The sequence below is a fragment of the Phocoena phocoena genome, chromosome 21 (assembly GCF_963924675.1).
Source record: "Phocoena phocoena chromosome 21, mPhoPho1.1, whole genome shotgun sequence".
Lineage (NCBI taxonomy): Eukaryota > Metazoa > Chordata > Mammalia > Artiodactyla > Phocoenidae > Phocoena > Phocoena phocoena.
The window spans coordinates 9,735,602-9,756,884 of NC_089239.1; positions in this window are offsets into that span (position 1 = coordinate 9,735,602).

A 21,283-nucleotide genomic window follows, 5' to 3' on the forward strand; every position below is an offset into this window, starting at 1 on the left:
AAATGATCACTATTTATTTACATAAGAATTACATTTTTAATATTTTGAGAATTAAGCTTTGACACATGATTGATTTTATGATATGAAATTCAACTAGCTAAGACCAGAATTAAATGTAGCTTTATTGTATAAATTCTGAATATTATCTATGTGTGAAACTGTTCCACAGATGTATTCAAACACATCTACAATCACACTTGCAAAATATCCTTTTGGGAGTTATAAATGTTTTGAAAATCAATTTTCCTTAATTTGATTTAGGATTTCCTAGCAAATACGAATTCTAAATAGGATTTCAAAGATGGAAAAGTTTGATTTAGAACATTTAAATATGGGTAACATTTCTCTGTAATATTTTGACTGCTTTGCATGAAAGCTCAGTAAAGAAACTGAGTAATGAGTACCTTTAGATACCATGAAACTAGGGGGTAAAGTGTTTTTAATTATTGACACTTAAAGTGTAACCCGAAGCATTAAGTTGGTAGCAAATTTGTGCTCATAAAGTGAGAAAAGCTGTGGTCAAAACTACCTGTAGAAAATTATTTTAGACAGACCAGAAATAAGAAAACCTGGAAGTTTATCAAAAAGACTGTATAATTCCTGGAAAGCAGAGATCTTTATTATTACATGTTGTAGCATGGTACTACTCACATTTCAAGATGCTTGGTAAATCCTTGAAGTTATTTATGGTGAATTGGCATCAACATAAATTAAGAATTTGCTAGTAGGAATTAAAATATAAGAATAAATCAAGATAGTACCATAAATTCTGGAAATAGCAAAGCTGCACCAATAAACTAGGTTCAGAACGGCATAGTGCTAAGTATGAATATTGGAGTTGACTTCCTGGGTTCAAGTTCTAGCTTAGTCTAGTATTAGCGGCAGGACCTCGAGTTAATTATTTAAGCTCTCTGAGCTTCATTTTCCTCATCAGTAAAATGAGGTTAATAATTACACCAAAAGTATAGAGTTGTAAAAATTAAACTAGTTGACAAATAAAAAGGACTTAGAAGAATTCCTAGCACAAAATATGTGCTATGTGGGTCTTAATTACCATTATTATTATAAGTATTAATTGTACATGGGAGACAAAAGAGGAGTCAAAGTAACTTCAGGGTCAAATGACATTGTTGCTTCTAATGGTTAGTAAGTTAAATAAACAAAGCTTATGAAATACACAATGCTTTCCTGGCTCAGTGACCATAAGATTTTCCTAAGGAATTGTCTATTAGATTTTTGTCTGATGAACAATTTTGAACACATTTAATCCAGATTTATAAACTCAGAACATCAAGAGAGGTTCTTTCTTTTTTCTTTTTAAATATTTATTTATTTGGTTGCACAAGGTGTTAGTTGCAGCAGGCGGGCTCCTTAGTTATGGCGTGCAAACTCTTGTTTGCAGCATGCATATGGGATCTAGTTCCCTGACCAGGGATCGAACCCGGGCCTCCTGCATTGGGAGTGTGGAGTCTTATCCACTGCACCACCAGGGAAGTCCTGAGAGAAAGGATTCTTAGAAACTGTTCAGTCTTATTGATCTAGTCTTGGATTTGTATCAAAATCAGTGGTAGATTGCTTAATAATAAAGACACCTGGTTAATCTCCAAAGTCCACTGACCCAGAGATTGCACAGAAATCTCTTCTTCAGATTATTCTGATGCAATTAAAAATTGAGAAATACTCATCTATAGTCCAATTACCTTCTTTTACACATTGGGAAACTAGGTCTAGTGACATGAACTGGCTCAGACAAGCTCCTGTTCTTCATGACACCTCTGGGTTCAGAACCTTTGCCTCCTGTGTCCAGACTGGTGCACATCTCAGTGAAGGGTGCAGAGTGCAAGGCAAGATTTGCCTCCACCCAACACCCTGATGAGCAGAGGGCTGATGCATCCATGTGGGCTCTGATTGAGCAGGCATGATACCTTCCTACTCACCTGCACCTTGAAAAGAAATGTCTGATCTGTTACTTAGCAATGGCATCGCTCTGGAGTTTCCAGATTGCAGCAAAGCAAAGAAAGAGGGGGCAGTTGATTACTAAATAAGCTCCCACTCATTTTCATGCTTCTTCCAACAAAGTGATACATTTCTAACCTTTCTACCAACGAGGAGAATGCAGGAACTTGGCAAAGAGGACAGTGACACAGTACCATCTTTTATTTGCTAAAGATGATTCCTTTTCTGAGACTTGGGCTAGAAGAGATGACTGAGGTGTCAGAATACACACTGATCTTTATTTTTTCTTTCTCATCAAAAGCGTAAGACATAGCCCAGAAAATTGCTACCTTTGAGAGCTATTTCTTGCCATTGCTTTAAATGTCCCCCTACCCTTTATTTTCATTGCACTTGAAATTTCCTCTGCAGGAAATTCCACTCGAGGCTCAAGGAGACTTCTGGCAGCAGTGAGGAGTGAGATATGCCTAGTGGACAGTTACTGGAAAGATGTAATAATTCCATTTTCTGTCAAACAGCCGCATGCATGTTGGTAAATGTCAAGCATCTCCACTAGCAGCTGGAAAAATGAAGCCACAGCTTCTTAACCTGCACAGGAAACATACCTTTGTTTCACCGTGTGGTTCAGAATATTAATAGCATCTCTATCTGGGATAGATTTATTCTCTCTTTTAACAGTAAATATGTCTATTTTTCTTCCTCTCACTTGTCTTCCCACCAGCTCAACTCAAAAGTCATCGGAGAAGGAGATTTGCCAAATCAACTCTCAAACTGAGAAAAAGAGAACCCTCCTACAGTTAATTCAAGCGTATACTAAGCTGTATGTTGTGTGAGGACCAACTGAGTCATATAGTGAGATCATGAAACGTGAATAGAGTCATCATGAAAATGAGAATTTCATCATTATTATGACATGAGCGTCTCTCAAATATCAGGAATCAAAATTATATGATGATTTCTTATGATATCAACATATAAACTTTTTATTTTCTGTGTTAATGCTCTACCCAATCTGATTTTCAGCCTGTAATTTCTAGATATTGTTATTGAGGAAATGCTTGAATTCCTTTCTATGGGTGCTATTTTATTTGGGGAAAACTATTTCTAGAAACCAAAGCATCATATGAAAAAGATCATATAATGAAATTTCTGTTTTATAGATTATGATATTGAGGCTAAAAAGGTTAAGGTAATCCAAGTGATAATATCAGGGTGATAGAAGCACCATGGTTTCCTGTTTCCCGGTCCATTCGGTTGAAAAAATATGGTGAATGGATGAGTTCATTTAGCAGGTGCTGTGCCAGGCACTAGGCCAGAGTGAGCAAGAGAGCAGGGGAAATGGTGATTGAGTTCAATGAGCGTGAGAGAAGAGCTAAGGGCAGGGTTGCTGGTGGGACAGGGATCAGATACGACTGCTTGGAATGACTATAAGCAAAAGTGGGACCTGACTGTGAGTTAACATTTATTCTTGCTTCCTCTTTTCTTGTCTGAGATGATAAAAGAATGAAGTCATGGAGTTGAAAGAGAGACAGGGAGAGATTCATGGAGTTGAAAGAGAGGTGTGTGTGTGGGTGCAGTGCAAGGCAATTCATTTCATTATGTCTGGAATGGCTGGAACACAGAGGGGGAGCCTGGGGAAATGTAAACCAGTCCCATTATACTAAGGATCTGACTTATTCTAACAACAATTGGGAGTTGCTGAAAAGTCTTAATGGAGTAGTTACGGTGGTCATTTCATCAAACCACATGAAAATTGGGGGCTGAAGCAAGGCAAAGGTTGGCACCATGGACGCGTGGAGAGTAAGCTGAATGATATATTTTTTTTTTTAAGAAGATGTTGGGGGTAGGAGTTTATTAATTAATTAATTTATCTTTGCTGTGTTGGGTCTTCGTTTCTGTGCGAGGGCTTTCTCTAGTTGTGGCAAGTGGGGGCCACTCTTCATCGCGGTGTGCGGGCCTCTCACTATCGCGGCCTCTCTTGTTGCGGAGCACAGGCTCCAGACGCGCAGGCTCAGTAGTTGTGGCTCACGGGCCTAGTTGCTCCGCGGCATGTGGGATCCTCCCAGACCAGGGCTCGAACCCGTGTCCCCTGCATTAGCAGGCAGATTCTCAGCCACAGTGCCACCAGGGAAGCCCCAGCTGAAGGATTTTTTAAAAAATTTATTTATGTATTTATTTACTTTTGGCTGCCTTGGGTCTTCGTTGCTGCGCGGGCTTTTCTCTAGTTGCAGTGAGCAGGGGCTACTCTTCAGCGCGGTGCACGGGCTTCTCATTGCGGTGGCTTCTCTTGTTGCCGAGCACAGGCTCTAGGTGCTCGGGCTTCAGTACCTGTGGCACGTGGGCTCAGTAGTTGTGGCGCACGGGCTTAGTTGCTCGGCGGCATGTGGGATCTTCCCCGGACCAGGGTTCGAACCCGTGTCCCCTGCATTGGCAGGCGGATTCTTAACCACTGTGCCACCACGGAAGCCCAAGCTGAATGATTTGAGGGATCTTAAAATCAGGTCCTTCTGTCTCCAAATATATCTCCTGTCCACCTGTTACTGTTCTCAACACCCCAGACTTTACTCTCTCCATCAGTATCATCAGTGTGAAGTCTTGATGTGGAGACACCCACAAACATGAAGTGAGAAAGGATCTTAATGGGGACCGAGGTAGAAATGATATTCACAGTTCTCATTTAGCACTATTTAGTTTAGCTTTTTCTCATTCGTAATGAAACCCTGCTTACTAAAGGACCTTTCAAAACATCATTAAGTCCACTATGCTATGACCCAGAGAAAGTAAGTGACTTAGAGGCGTCAGATAGCTAGGAAGTAGCCACAGTTGCACTAAGTTGCACTAAGGTTCCTGGCTTCTGATCCAATATTCTTTCCACTATGCTGTAGCCGTTTCTGAGGATGAAGTTCAACTCTTCATCATTTTACCAATCACTGACCCATCAACCGTGGCTGTCATTTATCATGAATTCATCAAGCTTTTGTGCTGACTGCTTGTTCAGCAAGACCCTGAAACCACTGCCCTTCCTCCACAGGTTTTAATAATCCAGAGAAAGAAGCCAAGTCCATCCCTTTGGGAAGATGTAGAAAGTCATATATAAAGAGATAAAAGGAGAAAAAAGACTGTGATTAGAGACTACCGCTAAACCCTGGGAACATTGGGAACATCTCCCTACTTATTTAAGATGCCTGCCTCGGAATCCCTTCATTTAAATATTGTTAGCCAAAACTTAATTACTCTGCTGGTATCTGGGATACTACTTAGCATCCCTGCCCCCTCACACACGTTCTTCCTTTCTGGCCCAGTCACCACTTAATCCAGTAAAATAAAGTTAGTGATAAAATCCTCAGTTACCAGATGTTTTGCATGGTCCTGTCACTGCTACTAATTTGCAAGGAAAAAAAAAATTTCACATACTTAGGTGCCAAATAAAACAATCAACTTCAACTAGCATTTTAGCTTAATCAGATAGATGAAATGCATTTTATTAAGTTTTATTTTTTTCCCCTCTTAGAGCAAATGTTCATGCTGGCTCTTTGAATATTTTGTCAGCATAAATAAGTGCAATATTCTGAAGGCTTTGATTTCCAGGGAAAATTCATCCAGCTCTAAGTCTGGTCATACCCTGGGCAGCTCTTCTCTCTGCTCCCAGGCTTCAACATTTGGCCCAAAACATCTAGCATGGAATTTGCCACAGAATGAGGACCCAGTAAATGTTAGCTAAAAGTGAATGCTTTCCTGTTCTATTTCAAGAATATATATATATATATATGATTGTTCAAGTCCTCTAAGCAGGTAACCAGGGTGACTGATGCTAATCTCAAGTTAGGACAAGACAGGCTGTCAATGTTAAGGTTCTCACCATTCATACAATGGCAAGAAAGGGGGTGCTTCATAGTGATGAGGTGACTCAGGCTTCATAATGATCAAATTTGTTTTACTTTTCTTGAGATATTGCATAAAAAGACAGCTTCCCGCTATCTATTTCTGACTCGAATTTCCTATGAGCCAGGCTTGGGTTCCAGCCAATGGGTTGCTGATTAGTTTGGGAAGAAAAGTCTTTATTATAAGTACAAAAAGATAAAATAAACTTAAAATCTCTCCTCTGGATATGTTGTGTTTTCTTTCTCCCAGAGATAATCAGGGGGAAAGCCTAGCCAGGATTTAAAATCTGTGTTTTACTCAGAGATGCAATCAGTGCAACGTCTTTTGAGACTTTCTCTGATGATCAGTTATTTGTGAGGGAGAAATCATCGTGCTCTTTGTTAAAGGCAAAACATTTTAAAAATAAAAATAAATTCTAACATCTAGCGGAGATGCTCACCCTTCGAGAAAACAGTGCTTAATTGGAGCGAAAATTCAAGGGCAGAGCAACAGCCTTCTTATTTTCTTCAAATCTAAGGGTTTATGAGCTTGGAAACTTAGAATTTCAAAACTCAAGTTCCAAGATTTTACTGTAAATGACTCAGTTATCAAGTATTTGACTGATGTTCAGGTTAGAAGAAGAGAGGACAAAAAAAACTTCTGTGAGAAATTTTGGAAAATGAAGTCTCTTCTAGGATCAGATCTTTTTATCGGCTCCTACAGCAAAGACCCATGAGTTTTGTTAGAGAATATCTACCACGAAGGGTTGACATCAACCCAAAAAGAAGACAAGGTCTGGACAGAGCCCAGGAGTAAGGGACTCCAAATTCTCTTCTGTACTCAGCTATCTACTCTTATCTTTTACGCTCCCGTCTCGATACCACAGAGGGGCAGATTCTCCATATTAGTTAGACTTCACTATAATAACGAACAGCTACAAAAATGAGGTTTCCACTGATAAGTAAATAAAACTGCTCTATGACACAACTGATTTCCTGACCCAAACTTGTGAAAGGGCAGAAGCAAAAGCAAAGGATGAGAGACTCAGATAAGATAGGAACAGAAGAATACAGCGTGGGTTCGTATGCCACAGAGATCTCTGTCCTCTCTCTCAGCCTCTCTCAGATCTCTGCTCTTAAAACTCACCCCCTCACTCCCTCTCTCCCAGGGCACTGGTCTTACTATTCCTCCAGTATGCAGTCACAACCTTGCACTGGCTCTTTCCTCTGCTGGGAGTGCTCTTCCAATGAGCTTACTGTTTAAATGCGCAAACTATACACTCCCCCATTTCAAAATTTGTATCTACTTTTCTAATTTTTGAAACATGTCTACAGCGCTTATCATCTTCTAATGTACTATGTAGTTAGTTCATTAAGATTATTGTTTATTTCTGTCCCACCCTTGCTGAAATATAAGCTCTATGAGGGAAGGGGTCTTTCGTGCCTTATTCATGAATGTATCCCAAGAGTATCTAGAACAGTCATAGACTCAGAGTAGGTATTCAACACAATTTTGTTGAGTGAATGAATGGATAAATGAATAATAAAACAGACTAAAAGTTTGGTTAGATAAAATGGGTGAGAGTTAAGCAAAAATCATTTTCATAGGCTCATTCTAACAACTTCTTTTTCACCCATTGTTGATGAAATTCTCTAGAACCAGTTTGAAAAATAGTATCATTTTCTTCTCATCACATGCAATAGACAAGAGTCAACAAATTCATTGCTCTAAAATTGTTAAGAGCATGGATTTTGAAGCCAGAAAGCTGTATCTCTGTCATTTGAAAGCAGTGGTTGCAGGTAAGTTCATCCAATTAAGAATACATTTCTCATTAAAATGGGAATAAGAATAGCCACTTCCCAAGGTTATTGTGAGTATTAATTATGATGTTTGTAAGGTTCCTAACACAGTGCCAGGTGGAAACTCCATAAATGTGCTTATTATTATTATATGATCCTTAAGCACCTCCCTGCCCTGACATTCTTAAAGGCCACAGATGTATAACTGTGTATAACTGAATCAAATCAGAGCTGGTATTGAGTGATTTGGCAAGTTTCCAGAGTGTACAGCTCTGTACCATCAAGAGTGAATTATTACATCTCACTGGGCCTCAGTTTCTCTTTAGTAGAAGGAGAATTTCAGTTAGCATCTGTGCTCTCAATATCAAGTATCAAATGCTACATTTAACAACTGGGAAACGAAACCCTCTAGATCCTGATACGATGAATTACTTAAAACTTGTAGGTACTTTTGAGGGAAAATCAGCAAGGTGTTATCTATCTATACATTTTTGCAGCATGTACACAGGTGCACACACACACAAACACACCTATAGTAAATTCTTCATAATTTGGCCCAAATGAATTCAGAATTCAAAAATCAACTATTTCAATAAATATATGGCAAGGATGCAAAATTTGGAAGGTTTGGGCGTAGAAAATACTAGGATAAAAAAGGCAGAGTCACTAACTTTAACAGATGTGTGTCTGAAACTTTGTATAGGAGAAAATGAAATAAAATAAGTGTGAAAATAGGTACCTAAAACATCCACATTGTAAGAAAAGAAAGTATTTATAAATAGTGGGCTCAGAAAAGGAGTTAACATTCATGTTAATTCTTGGATGAAAAGATTTTTGGTATATGCAGAGGGGTATCTTGGTAATTCTAGGATGAGGGTAATTCTAGGATATGTACAAAGTCAGGGAGGATTGAACATCTCTGCCCTGTCTAGGAATGTTAGTGATCAGCGGTGAAGGGAGTAAAAGAGTGAAAGAAGATGCTGGAGGATGATGAAGTCAGAAGCATTGGGTGGTACCATCACATGGAAGACTTTGAATATGAAGTAAAAAGCTTGGACTTGATTGCCCAAGTCCCGAGGTCTTAGGTATTGGAGTAGGAAAAATAACATGAGCTGATTTATTCGGATAAGAACTTTGACAACCATGAAGGATGAATTGAAGAACCATTTATAGTTTGGGAGACAAATACTAGCGATTGAATAATCTCATCAATCCTCAGCAATAGGAATGGAAAAGAGAAAAATGATGTAAGAGGGATTGAGTAGGTGGAGGTTTTACTTAAAGAGTTGTGCTGCTACTGTTGACTAATCCCTCCTACTTTCCTGGTTTTCCTCCTTCCTCTTCAATTCCTTTGTCCCAGCCTTCCTCATGAGCTCCTTCCTCTGTCTACTCCGTATCATTCGGGAGTTCTGACTTTGGCCATCTTCTTGGGTTGAATAGCTTAGTGAATGATTAGATATAAAAAACAGATAAAAAGCTGGGGTTAAATATTCCTGAAGTTTATGGTCTGAGTGATTGGGAGATTGCTTAAATGATCCCCAAATGCAGGTCAAATCTAATCCATTCTCCGCATGTTCAATGGCTGTACCTATTCAGCTGAAGATGGCTGGAGAAAAATATGTGACATATTGATTGGATTTGTTTCAATTTTATTACCTCAAATCTCAAGTGGTTCCTCCATGCTGCCTGGCAATTCCACCACATTTTGCTAAACAATTCACTCTCCCACCTTCCCAGGTCACTATGTCATATCTTATTCCCTAACTCAAAATTTTAGCACATCTTCCGCTGATGATCTTGCTTCTTATTTCACTGGGAATAGACATGCAAAAGAAAACATCCATATTCCTTACCTCTTTTCCACACTTCCTACTTATCTCACTCTTTAACTTATTTCTTTCCAGAGTACTTATAAATTAGAACATTTATAATTATTTATTTTGTTTTGACTTTTGTCAATCTGCCCTTCACCCCACTAGAATGCAAGCTCTATGAAGGCAGGGTTGCTTCTGTGGTTTTATGTTTTCACTTCTGCACCCCATGCTCTAGGATAGTACCTGGCACATAGAAGTCAATCAGTAAATATATAGAGAAGAAAATATTTAAGACTCCCACAAATAAATCTCCCCATCTCTCTCTAACAGTCCCAATGTACTGTGTTGTACCGTTGATTTTATTCTAATGGATCAACTGTTCTTTCTCCTAAGACCAGCTTTCATCCTCATGATCTGGACACAGAGTCACCATGTATCATCATGTAATTTACTCACTGTACCTCAGGGCCTGTCTGAGTGGGCAAGTGGGAGCTGAAAGTCATCTGCCTAGAAAAAAGTTTTTTGTGTGTTTATTTTTTTTGCAAATATTTACTGAATAGCAACAGTCCTAACTACATTCTTTAACATTTTACCTATTCAAAAACTTTTATGCAAAAATGTCATAACAACTCCTATCTTGTAGAAAAATAACCACCCTCGACTCTACATTCTCTTTTCTCTGCTATCCTTTATAGCAAAACTTCCTGAAATAACCATCATATCGCTAGAGGTAGTCAATAATATTGTAATATCTTTGTATGGTGACAGAAAGTAACTAGACTTATTGTAGTGATCATTTTGTAATGTATAAAAATATGGAATCACTATGTTGTATTCCTAAAACTAATATACTGTTGAAAGTCAGTTATATCTCAATTAAAAAATAAACACACAAATAAGTAATGTACAAAATTTGACACATTTTAATATATATGGGTATGTGTATGTACATATACCAGTGGAGCAATCATGATCAAGATACTGAACATATTCATTACCCTCTAAAATATCTTTATGGCTTTGGTAATCCTTCTCATCAGACCATCCTTGTGCCCTCTTCTAATTAGACTAGTTAGAACTTCTAGAATTTTAAACAATTTGAACCATACAAAATATAATTTTTGTGTGTCTTCTCTAACTCCACTTAATTATTTTGAGATCCATCCATGATGTTACATATACGAAGAGTTTATTCCCTTATATTGCTAAGTAACATTCTGTTGTATGTATATGACACATTAGTTTACCTATTTCAATATTGCTGGATACTTTGGTTGTTTCCAGTTTTGGATTATTATGAATAACACTGCTATAAACATTCATGTATAGTTCTTTGGATGAACATGTGCTTTACTTTCTCAGGGGTAAACACCTATGCATGTAATGGTTGAGTATTTTGGTAGGTATGTATTTAACTGTTTGGGACAGTGTCAAAGTTTCCAAAATGGTTGTCATTGAACACCTGCTAAGAAATCATGTAGATCCAGAATAAAAATGATGCAAAAATTTTGCCAGTAATTATTTTGTGACTTTGATTAAAGTTCACTTATTCTAACGTAGGAGTACAGGTGGCATCTAAGAAATAAAATATCTTGTTAAATGAAATACAAGATAATAAAATGCTTCAGAAAGGACGGAGCAGTCAGCTATGTTAAACGGTGAGAACAAGTGGACTATAGCACAGAGCTAACTAGAATGGCAGAGAACCAAACACTGGAATGTGAAAACGGAAATTGTGGGTGATGGTCAGGTGAACTATTTCAGAAAATAGTGTTCCCCTAAAAATTCATATGTTGAAGTCTCAATCCCCAATGTGACTGTGTTTGGAGATTGGATCTTTATGTTGGAAATTATGGTTAAACGAGGCAATAAGGGCGGGACCCTAATCCAATAGAACTGATGTCCTTATAAGAAGAAGAAGGAACACAAAAGCTCACCTACTCTCTCTCTCCTCTCTCTCCTTTTCTCTCTTCAAACACAGAGGAAAGGCCATATGAGGACACAGCAAGAAGGTACCTGTTTATAAGCCAGGAAACAAACTCTCACCAGAAACCAAATTTTCTAGCAACTTGATCATGGACTTCTAGCCTCCAGAACAGTGAGAAGAAATGTCTGTTGTTTAAGCCACCCAGTCTGTGGTATTTTGTTATGACAGCCCCAGCAGATATTATAAGTTGTGAAAGACAGAGGCCTGATTAGAGTAGGTTGAGGAGACAGTGGGTAGTAAGCAAGTGATGACTCAAAGATGATTCTTCCAAGTTTTGCTAAGTAAAGGAGCAAAGAAATTGAATGGTAGCTGAGCAGGTATATGAGACAAGGGAAGACATGGTTTTCTTAATATGGACTTTATCCCCATAATGGTATGCTTTGGAGAATGATCCAATAAACAGGGAAAATGTCACCACAGCAAAAGAGGAGATAATTCTTGTATGGACTGCTTTATGCAGGGGAGTATGGGATCCAGAGCAAAAGTAGAGGGATCACATGAGGTAGGAGAAGGCAGAGTGTATAGGACTAAACGGCCACCTGGGACAATGGTTGTATTAAATGCAGGAGAATAAAACGGTTTGAGATGGATTACCAGCATAACTGGTCCCAGGTGACTTAAAAAGCATTTAACTGAAGTTATGCCATAAAACACATTTTAAGGTCTGCATCAAGTAGCAGAATAAAAGAAAATGGGCCACAGATTTTTGTTTTAGGATGGAAGTAGGTGGGGGTGAGAGCAGAAAGAGATCAACTGGGCATCAGTGAAACTTAGTTGAGTGTGTAGACCAAGTTGTGAGACATCAGGAGAGCACATACAGCCTCATTTGGTTGGTAGCCTAAGTTAATGGGCTAACTGTAAACCGTTTGATTAATGTTAACCCTTTTAGTAAGGATAGTATTAGAAACATATTAATAAGTTAGGATATGTTTCGGTCTACGGGCACAAATAATGTGCAGTAAGACCGAAGGAAAGGCATGAATGGGGGTATCAAATTCATTAAGAACGAGTAGAGGCGATCATCAAATTATGAGGTGTAGATACACCTATTTTTTTTTTTACTGTATTATAATTTTTATACCTATTCTCACTACAAATTAACTACTTGTTTAATATCCCAGGGAGACTCTCTGAGTAGCATTGAAGCATATTTATAAGCTTGAGTTTGGGCACTTTTTTTATATTTAAAGGAAAATGAAGTCTTTTTACCATGAAATCGAGCTAATTTACTGTGCAGCAAGCATACTCAATTAATACAGTTTGGGTTCCCTAAATGCAACGTGAAAAGTGCGTGTGTGCTATGAATTCATTTCATGGTTTCCACCCACCTCCTCTTATTAGAGAGCATTGGCAACACAACAGCCTCCCGTACAGCTCAGAGGAGCCATGTCCTTGGCAAGAGTGAACGTGTGGCTTTAACTTCCAGGTGGCTAGATTTTGCAACATCAAGGACCTTTCTGGCCTGGATGATGAGTACAAAGTGTTCATAGTGAGTGTTTCACCATTAGGCTAGCTAAATCCTCCCATGCTACTGGTGTGCCCAGGGAAGGGAGATTTGAATTTCTACGAAATTACTCCCTTTTGATCCTGTAGCTTAGAGCCTGAAAGATAAAAATGACATCAGCACTCCCGAAATTTCACCTATGAAGCTTGCATAATTTTATTCTTCAGAAAACTTCAATAAAGTCCTACTATTTTAAAAAGATCACTTACTCTATCACACGGTGTTTCCAGTCTTTGATCACTGTAGATGGAAGAGCTGGTGTGCTGCCAGAAGCAGAGAACTAGCAGGTTTTGGTCCTTTTCTAGCTATTAAAATATTCTCATGCATAAAAGGAAAAAGAACAATGCTCCAGACAAGGTACTCCTGTACCATGTAAACAACGTGATTTAATTTGCTAATTTTCAAATTTGCCTTGAAAAATAAAAGACTACCTGTAAGCTGCCAGCCTGGAGATAAATCTTATTGTTAGTAGGCAAGACTGTTAGCACACTTTAAAAAAATTCTTTATTTATTTTTGGCTGTGTTGGGTCTCGATTGCTGCGTACGGGCTTTCTCTAGTTGCGGTGAGCAGGGGCTACTCTTCATTGCGGTCGGTGGCTTCTCTTGTTGCGGAGCACAGGCTCTAGGCGCGCGGGCTTCAGTAGTTGTGGCTCGCGGGCTTAGTTGCTCCGTGGCATGTGGGATCTTCTCAGACCAGGGCTCAAACCCATGTCCCCTGCATTGGCAGGCAGATTCTTAACCCACTGTGCCACCAGGGAAGTCCCGAGCACATTTTTAAGATTAGATCTGCTCATTACATGTGAACATGTCCTCTGAATCTTCCATGAGCAAAGGAAGCAAGAATGTGGCTTTGATGAACAATGGTCCAGCATGATTTCCATGTGAGGGAATCATCTAACAGGGTTATTTCCTTAAAACTAAGCAGAATCTCTTATGTCTGCTTAATGAGTTGAATCCTTCATGACATTCACTCTCTAAGTAAGGTCAGGAATACCACGAAAGACTTTCTGAAAATGGACACGGTGAGAATAGGGATAGGCTCCCACCTTTGTGAAGCAAGCACATTGTATTGGGGAGATGAAGAGCCAATACCAGCAAGCATTGCCTTTCAGTAGAGAAAAATCCGCAAGTTTGTGTTTTGGTTTGGCCTTCCAGCTCCAAGGCTAATATCTGGATGCACTTTACTAAGGCCGTGTACAGGTAATGGAAAAAATTATGAGTGTCCCCACTAAAACATTTTCTGGAGCAAAGTGGGTTATAAATAATGTTTAAAGTGCATTTTAAATCATTTTATCTTTCCCATTTGGTTTGAAAGTTCTTGGGTAAAATCATACTGATCGGTACTACTCCCTGTGGGTTTTTCCATCTATCCTTCTGTACAAACAAACTTGAATCATGTCTTTGCCCACAGACATTTGCTCTTATATCATTTCTTCTTGCCAACAAGATCCCATCATCACCTTTTTTCAGCCCAATGACGTCATCAACATCATCATGATCAATATCATCAAACATGTCTCGAGTGCTTTCAGCTTTAATGGTACTCTGTTATTTATTCACAGTCATCATTTTACTAATATTTATTTATAGTCATTTATTGTTTTACTAATCATTTACTTGTAGTCATCATTTTACTAATCCACTTTATAAGTTCTAAGGGTAAAGCCTATAAAATATCAATTTGTGTGTGTGTAAAAACACAGTTTGGCTCCCTTGTGGAGGTTGAAACATCCTCCCCGCTACCATAAATATCTGTTTAGAGCTAGTGTTATGTATGAAAACTGGGAGAAGAGAGATCATTTCTGAAAGTATAAGGGACTAGGTGCCCACAAGGAACTTCTTATGCATAGACATAGAAAAAGCTGGGTAAATATGGACAGCATATTTTTACAATACATGAATGAACAGTTAGCTAAATAAAGTAAAAACATCCAAAGAAGGAAATCATGAAAAAGCGGAAATACAGGTATTTGTAGTGAATACCCTAAGAAGCCATTATTCACTCTGGGACATTTGCTGATCATAGAGGCTAGAACTGACTCTTAATTAACTACATGACGAAAATGCAGGAGACAAAACTAGGGCATGAGCAAGAAGTGGGGTTAGATTAGAGACCACTAAATACAGCTAAAATCTCCCCCATCCCATCCCAGCAAGAAAAATAAGAAACTCTTTACCAGAGTGGTAAGTAACGACAACAACAAAAACTCTTCCTGCAGAGGGAGACAAAAATGAGGATTGGCTGCCAGTCTCGATTTGGGGGGAACGAGGTGATGAGAAGGGAGAAAAAAGTGTGTCATAAGAATTCCTGTCACAAACTCACCCATACTTCTTTCTGGCGATAAAATTCATACTATCCATTTACTTCCACCAACACCAAAATCAAATAACCTTAAATTGAATGTTTAACCCAAAGTGGCCCTGGGTTGCTGGAGTCCTCAGATACCAGACAGAAGCAAATTCAAATCACCTTTGGAAAAACACATATCAGATATAGAAACTCAGGCAACAGAGAAAAAGTTACAGGGTAAATAGGTCCGTATAAATACTAATAATCACAAAATGTACAAACAAATAAAGCACTGCTAATTGAGAGCAGGACAAAAGATTGCAGAATCAGATTCTCAGAAAGCTGTCAGAATCTGATTATAAAATATGAAGGCCTAATATATTGGGTAGGCCAAAAAGTTCATTTGTTTAATGAATACATTGTTCAATAAAGTTCTTGGAAAATGAAAAATGTGTCTTATTTTTACTTAAACCTGAACTAAATTTTTGGCTAACCCAATATTTAAGAAAAACTTTTTCAGGGTATATGGAAATATAGGAAGGAAATAAAAAAATGACCAGGAAAAAGTTTAATATAATAAATCTTTTAGAAACAAATAATATGGTAATTTTTATTAGTAGAATATATATATGTAAAGAGATATTTAGTGAAAGGACAGATAGATGAAGTATCTAGGATTCAGTGTAGCCAAAGAAAAGGTACATATGAAAAAGAGATTAAGAGAAATGTAAGTTAAAGTCATAAAGTCTAGCTTGTCCTCCATATTTCTGAAGTTGAGGACTTAGAGAAGAAAGAAATTGGAGTGTGTTAGTTGGAGTAATGCTAGTTGTTCTTACAGATATACCCCCACTGTCTCAGTAGGTTATTAGAAAGCAAGTTTACTACTCATGTGATGTGTCAAGCAAGTGCTCTCAATCTGTAGGTTACTTACTCCATGGCCAGAGACTGGGACACCTTCTAGCATCTTCTAACAGTGTCCGCAAATGTGGTTGTGTTTGCCGGCATCATGTGAAAGCGAAAAGAGCGCGGAGGATCACCCACGGAAGGACCTTCTGGTACAGGTCTGGAAATGATGTTTATCACCTGTTGCTCAACGTCCATAGCTAGAACTTCCTTGATGGTCAAACCTAATTGTTAGGGAGGTCAGGAAATGTAGCCTAGCTGAGTGCTGGGAAGAATAGGAAACGGATCTGACGCTCAGGCGGCAGGTTCTGTCACAGCCGACACTTCTGATCATCAGATGTGCATTTCGCCCTCCTCCGAATACATTAGACACACTCAAGCCCTCCTCAGTGGAACCAATCTAAAGTCCAAACCTTTTACCGTTCCCACCTGGAAATCCAGGATTCTGTTGATGCCCGTTACTCTCCATTAAAAAATATATATATGGATTCTCATATTCTGGCAAATTATTAGCTGAAAGAGACAAGTTATACCTATCCCCTCTTTGCCACCACTAAAGTACAACAATGAAAAAGGGGCAGGGAAACCACAATAGACGTTCTCATTCAGAGTAGGAGGGAAAAGGAGACACACGGCCGTTACTGATAGCAAAACAAGACGAAGACAGTACAATATACGAAAACTGGAGGCCAAGATCACTCACGAATATAGATGAATACCTCTTGAACGAAATGCTGGCAAATCAAATTCAACAATCTAGAAAAAGGGTGACATCTAATGACCAAATTGCTTTTTCCAGTTATACAAGGTTGAGTTATCATTTGATACCCAATATGGTTATATTGTTAATAAAAAGCAGTCAAAATATAACGCCGAGTTTCTCAGATATTATTCAAAACATCTGATGAGAGCCAAGGTCATGCGTCTATGGGTTCCATTCTTGAATTAAATTTGTGCAGTGCTCCAAAGCACCTGACCTGTAGGGCAAGCCTATCACATTCTTAGCCTGTGGTCTTCTGGTCTGGCACCTTAGAATGAGTGAAGAGACTTGAACAGAAGCCGCTTGGTTTTCCTAGATTGCAATGCATTTGGTTGATTATGAGTTGACACAGTACTCAATAGCTTTGCCTAGTGTTCAAAGCTCCAGTGGCTGAGACATTATAGTCGTGTTTAATTGCATAAAATAACTACAGCTAGAAATTCACTTACTGGAGCACTCAAAAGCACAAAGGCTAATTAACGGTGGGAAAATGCTTCTGCAATGATGATTTCAACAAAATGCCCTGACATTTATTCCTCTCCTTTCTGTTAAGTCATTCTAAGTTGGTTCTCTTATTTTAGCTTCCTTAAAAACAAAGATTTTCTCTATGGTTCAACCTGCTTACCAGGCACATTCTGTAGACTTATTATTATATTTTAAAATTACCTTCTCCTCTCTCACTTTCAAATGGATTGAAAAGCAAAAAGCAACATCCATCAGATGAGGTCATCTCAACAGGAAGTCCAATTAACTCAAAATAAAGTCTCAAATGGTAGATGAACCAGAACTCATAATAAGCCTCCCCTGGGGTACCATGACCAATTTGAGCATTAAAACGTTTTAACGTGATCTTTCCCCATCCTTTCCAGGCTTATTGCCTCTTTTACCAATATATTATTATTTTTAATGTATAAACTATTAGGTAAATGCATATATACATATATATATATAATTGACTGTGCTCTTTTTTCCAGTTCTTTTTTTTTTTTTTTTTTTTTGCCGTACGTGGGCCTCTCACTGTTGTGGCCTCTCCCGTCGTGGAGCACAGGCTCCAGGCACGCAGGCTCAGAGGCCATGGCTCACGGGACTAGCCGCTCCACAGCATGTGGGATCTTCCCGGACCAGGGCACGAACCCGTGTCCCCTGCATCGGCAGGCGGACTCTCAACCACTGCGCCACCAGGAAAGCCCTCCAGTTCTTTATGAATGGTTTGCTTACAGTTACCTGGACAGAAACATTTGCTTTTGTCCCTTTGCAGAGAGTAAAGATTACTGGGCTTTTGGGAAAATTTGTCATTTCACAGTTATTTACTGGGATGTTGGGAAAGTGGGCTGAGGAGGACAGGAGAGGAGAGAGAGAGAGAAAGAGAGAGAGAAAGAGAGAGAGAGAGAGAAAGAATCTAATTATGCAGCAGATGTTGGGAGTGGTATTTATTCACCAAAACCACATGGGTCATTCATTAAAATCTCAGTTTTAATTAGCAAACACCTGTTTTCTGGTTGATTTTACACTGATATCTACTGTGTGCTATTTGCTTTCTTCAGTACAAGCAATTAGATAGCCCTGACAGTAACAGTTAATCTAATTAGTCTACAGGTGCTCTGGGAAGCAACTATTGTCTTGAAGAAATTACAGATACAGCAATCACAGTTTCATTCACCTGATTGGATAAGATTTGTGCCCAATTATTACTGGGTGTCATCTTTCCCCTGGCCCTTCCTTTTCAACTTGGATTTAACAGTGAAAGTGAACCAATGGAAAATTTTGAGTGTTTACTGTGTGCCAGTCACCCTACTAGGTTCAGAAAGTAGAAAGATGCAACTGTTTCAGCTCCTAGCCTAGAGGAGATTATGCTCTGATGAACGAGACAGATACATAAACAGATTATTGTATACACGAGGGATTTGGGAGCTGGGAGAAGGTGAGATGAATCCATGCACTTGTAAGCAAGTATTAAGATACTTCTCTAATAAATTCTGGTTGCTGCTGAAAAAACAAGATAATGACATTGGCTTTTTTTTTCAAACTGTGAAAGTTGTGCTTGTTTTCAAATGGGCAGAAATTCATTTATAACCTTGTAATCTGAGTGACACTACCAGCAGTTATCACGAAACTTAACAATGCCACCTGATCTCTTTTTATAGATTATGGCATGTGAGATGTTCTCTTTCCTGGTAACCATAAGTTTGTTTTCTACATCTGTGACTCTACTTCTGTTTTGTAAATGAGTTCATTTGTACCCCCTTTTGTTTTTAATTCCACATATAAGCGATATCATATGATATTTGTCTTTATGGTTACCAGGGGATAAGAGGGGGAGTGATAAATTGGGAGATTGGGATTGACATATACATACTACTATATATAAAATAGATAATTAATAAGACCTGATATATAGCACAGGGAACTCCGCTCAATACTCTGTAATAGCCTATGTAGGAAAAGAACCTAAAAAAAGAGTGGATATAGGTATATGTATAACTGATTCACTTTGCTATACACCCGAGACTAACACAACATTGTAAATCAACTACACTCCAGTAAAAATTAAAAAGAAAAGAAGAAGAAAATAAAATAAAATAAATAAAAATTGGGGAAAAAAAAAGATGTTCTCTTTCCTAATTCTGAAAGTTGGGGAAAGCAACCCTTCATTAAGTCCTAAGGTTTAGGAAATACATGTCAAAGAGGAGGCAGTCATCAGTCCTAATTCCATGCACACATTTCAGAAATGGTGTAATTAGATATAGAGTGAATATGTCCACAAGTAGAGATCAAAAAATGATGCTGATAAAGATGTCTGGCAAAGCTTTTCTTCCTCGGCTCCAGTCTCAGTTTAATTTACTTGTTTGAAAAAATGAGAGCCCTGGGCTTCACTTGACTCAATTCATAAACTGGGCCCAGAAGGAGAAAACCAATCTGTCTCTCAAGCACACACAAGTGATGTTCCGGCGGTTTAAAGAGGCATCTTCTATGCATTACACAACTTAATGCAAACAGCCTCCGAGTGTGAGCCATCACATTAAGCTAAATGTCGTGAAAGAGGGATGGCGGGCAGACTTTTCACAGTCCTACAAAAAGTCAAGTTATGCTTTGCCTAAAACTTCCCAAAGGTTTTTCCTGGAAGACATTTGTCTGCTGGTGTGTGGATAGTGGTAATTATTGATTTAATTAATTAATTGACTGGAATTGATTTCTTCTTTATAGAACAGAAATACACCTAAAGTGAGCTGGATTTGGACTTTCTCGAAGAGATTAGTAACCAATAGATTAAAAGATCATCACTTTGAAAAGCTTCTTGTCCATGGAAATTCCATTTGTTATGATATGGAGGATTGTTGTGTTGAGGTGATGGAGAGTCACACCATTAGGTAGTTTGGTCTATACAAAGCTTCTATTATGTTGAAGACTAGTGAGAGGAATTAATATTTGTCAAGCATCTACGATACACCAACAACAGTGCTGGTTAGAAGCTCCATAGATAATATCTCATTGCAATTCTCATGTTAACTCTGTGAGCTAGGATTTGTATACTTATAAATTAACGTGGAAACAGGCTCAACACGGTTACGTGAGAAGTGGCAAATCGTTTTGACCAAGGTCCCTCTGATATTTTATACTATCTGACTATCTCCAATACATCTAATAAATATGGATATTCATATCATGCTCTGCATTTTGCGGCATGCTTTTAACAGTTATATGTGAGATTCCTACTTAGGAGAGTGGCTGGCATTTGTGTTCTGTCATGTGATTCTCACAATAATCTCAAAAGATTGTTGGGACATGTGATTCTCACAATTATCTCCAGAGATTCTTGGGACATGTAGTATTTCCATTCTATTAGAGGAGAAGAAATCAGGAGGTAGCAAGTCTAGAAACCGTCAGGACTTTGTTAGACATGACCAAATACTGGATCCATAAAAATGTCATACACTTTTCTATCTGTAAGGAACTCACCAGGTCACGGGTAAGAGGAACATAGGGAAATAGATCAATAGCCACAATAAGAGATTCGATAGAGGCAAGCGCAACGACTGGGGGGAATGTGAAATAGCATTTTGCCCTTCAGAGCAATAGCGTGTATTGCCATTTGTAACTAACCTCTGACTCGTTCAGTATTTACCTTCCTGTGTCACATTCCTTCTGAAAAAACTAACCCAGGTGAGAGTGTTCATGGTGGCTTTAGGCATGTTACTCATGATCGATCAGCCATAGTCGCTGGTATGCTTTTAAATGTTTAACAGCGGCACTCCAGGCAAAAGAAAGAAAAGAAGACCTTATTGGTAGTATTTGCCAATTTCCGTGGTGTAGATACCTGCGCAATTTCAAACTACCACCACGATGCAACTGAATGTAGAGTTGGAGAGAGACGTTCGCAATCAGCCTGCAAGAGCTGCCGGGAGCTGACCACA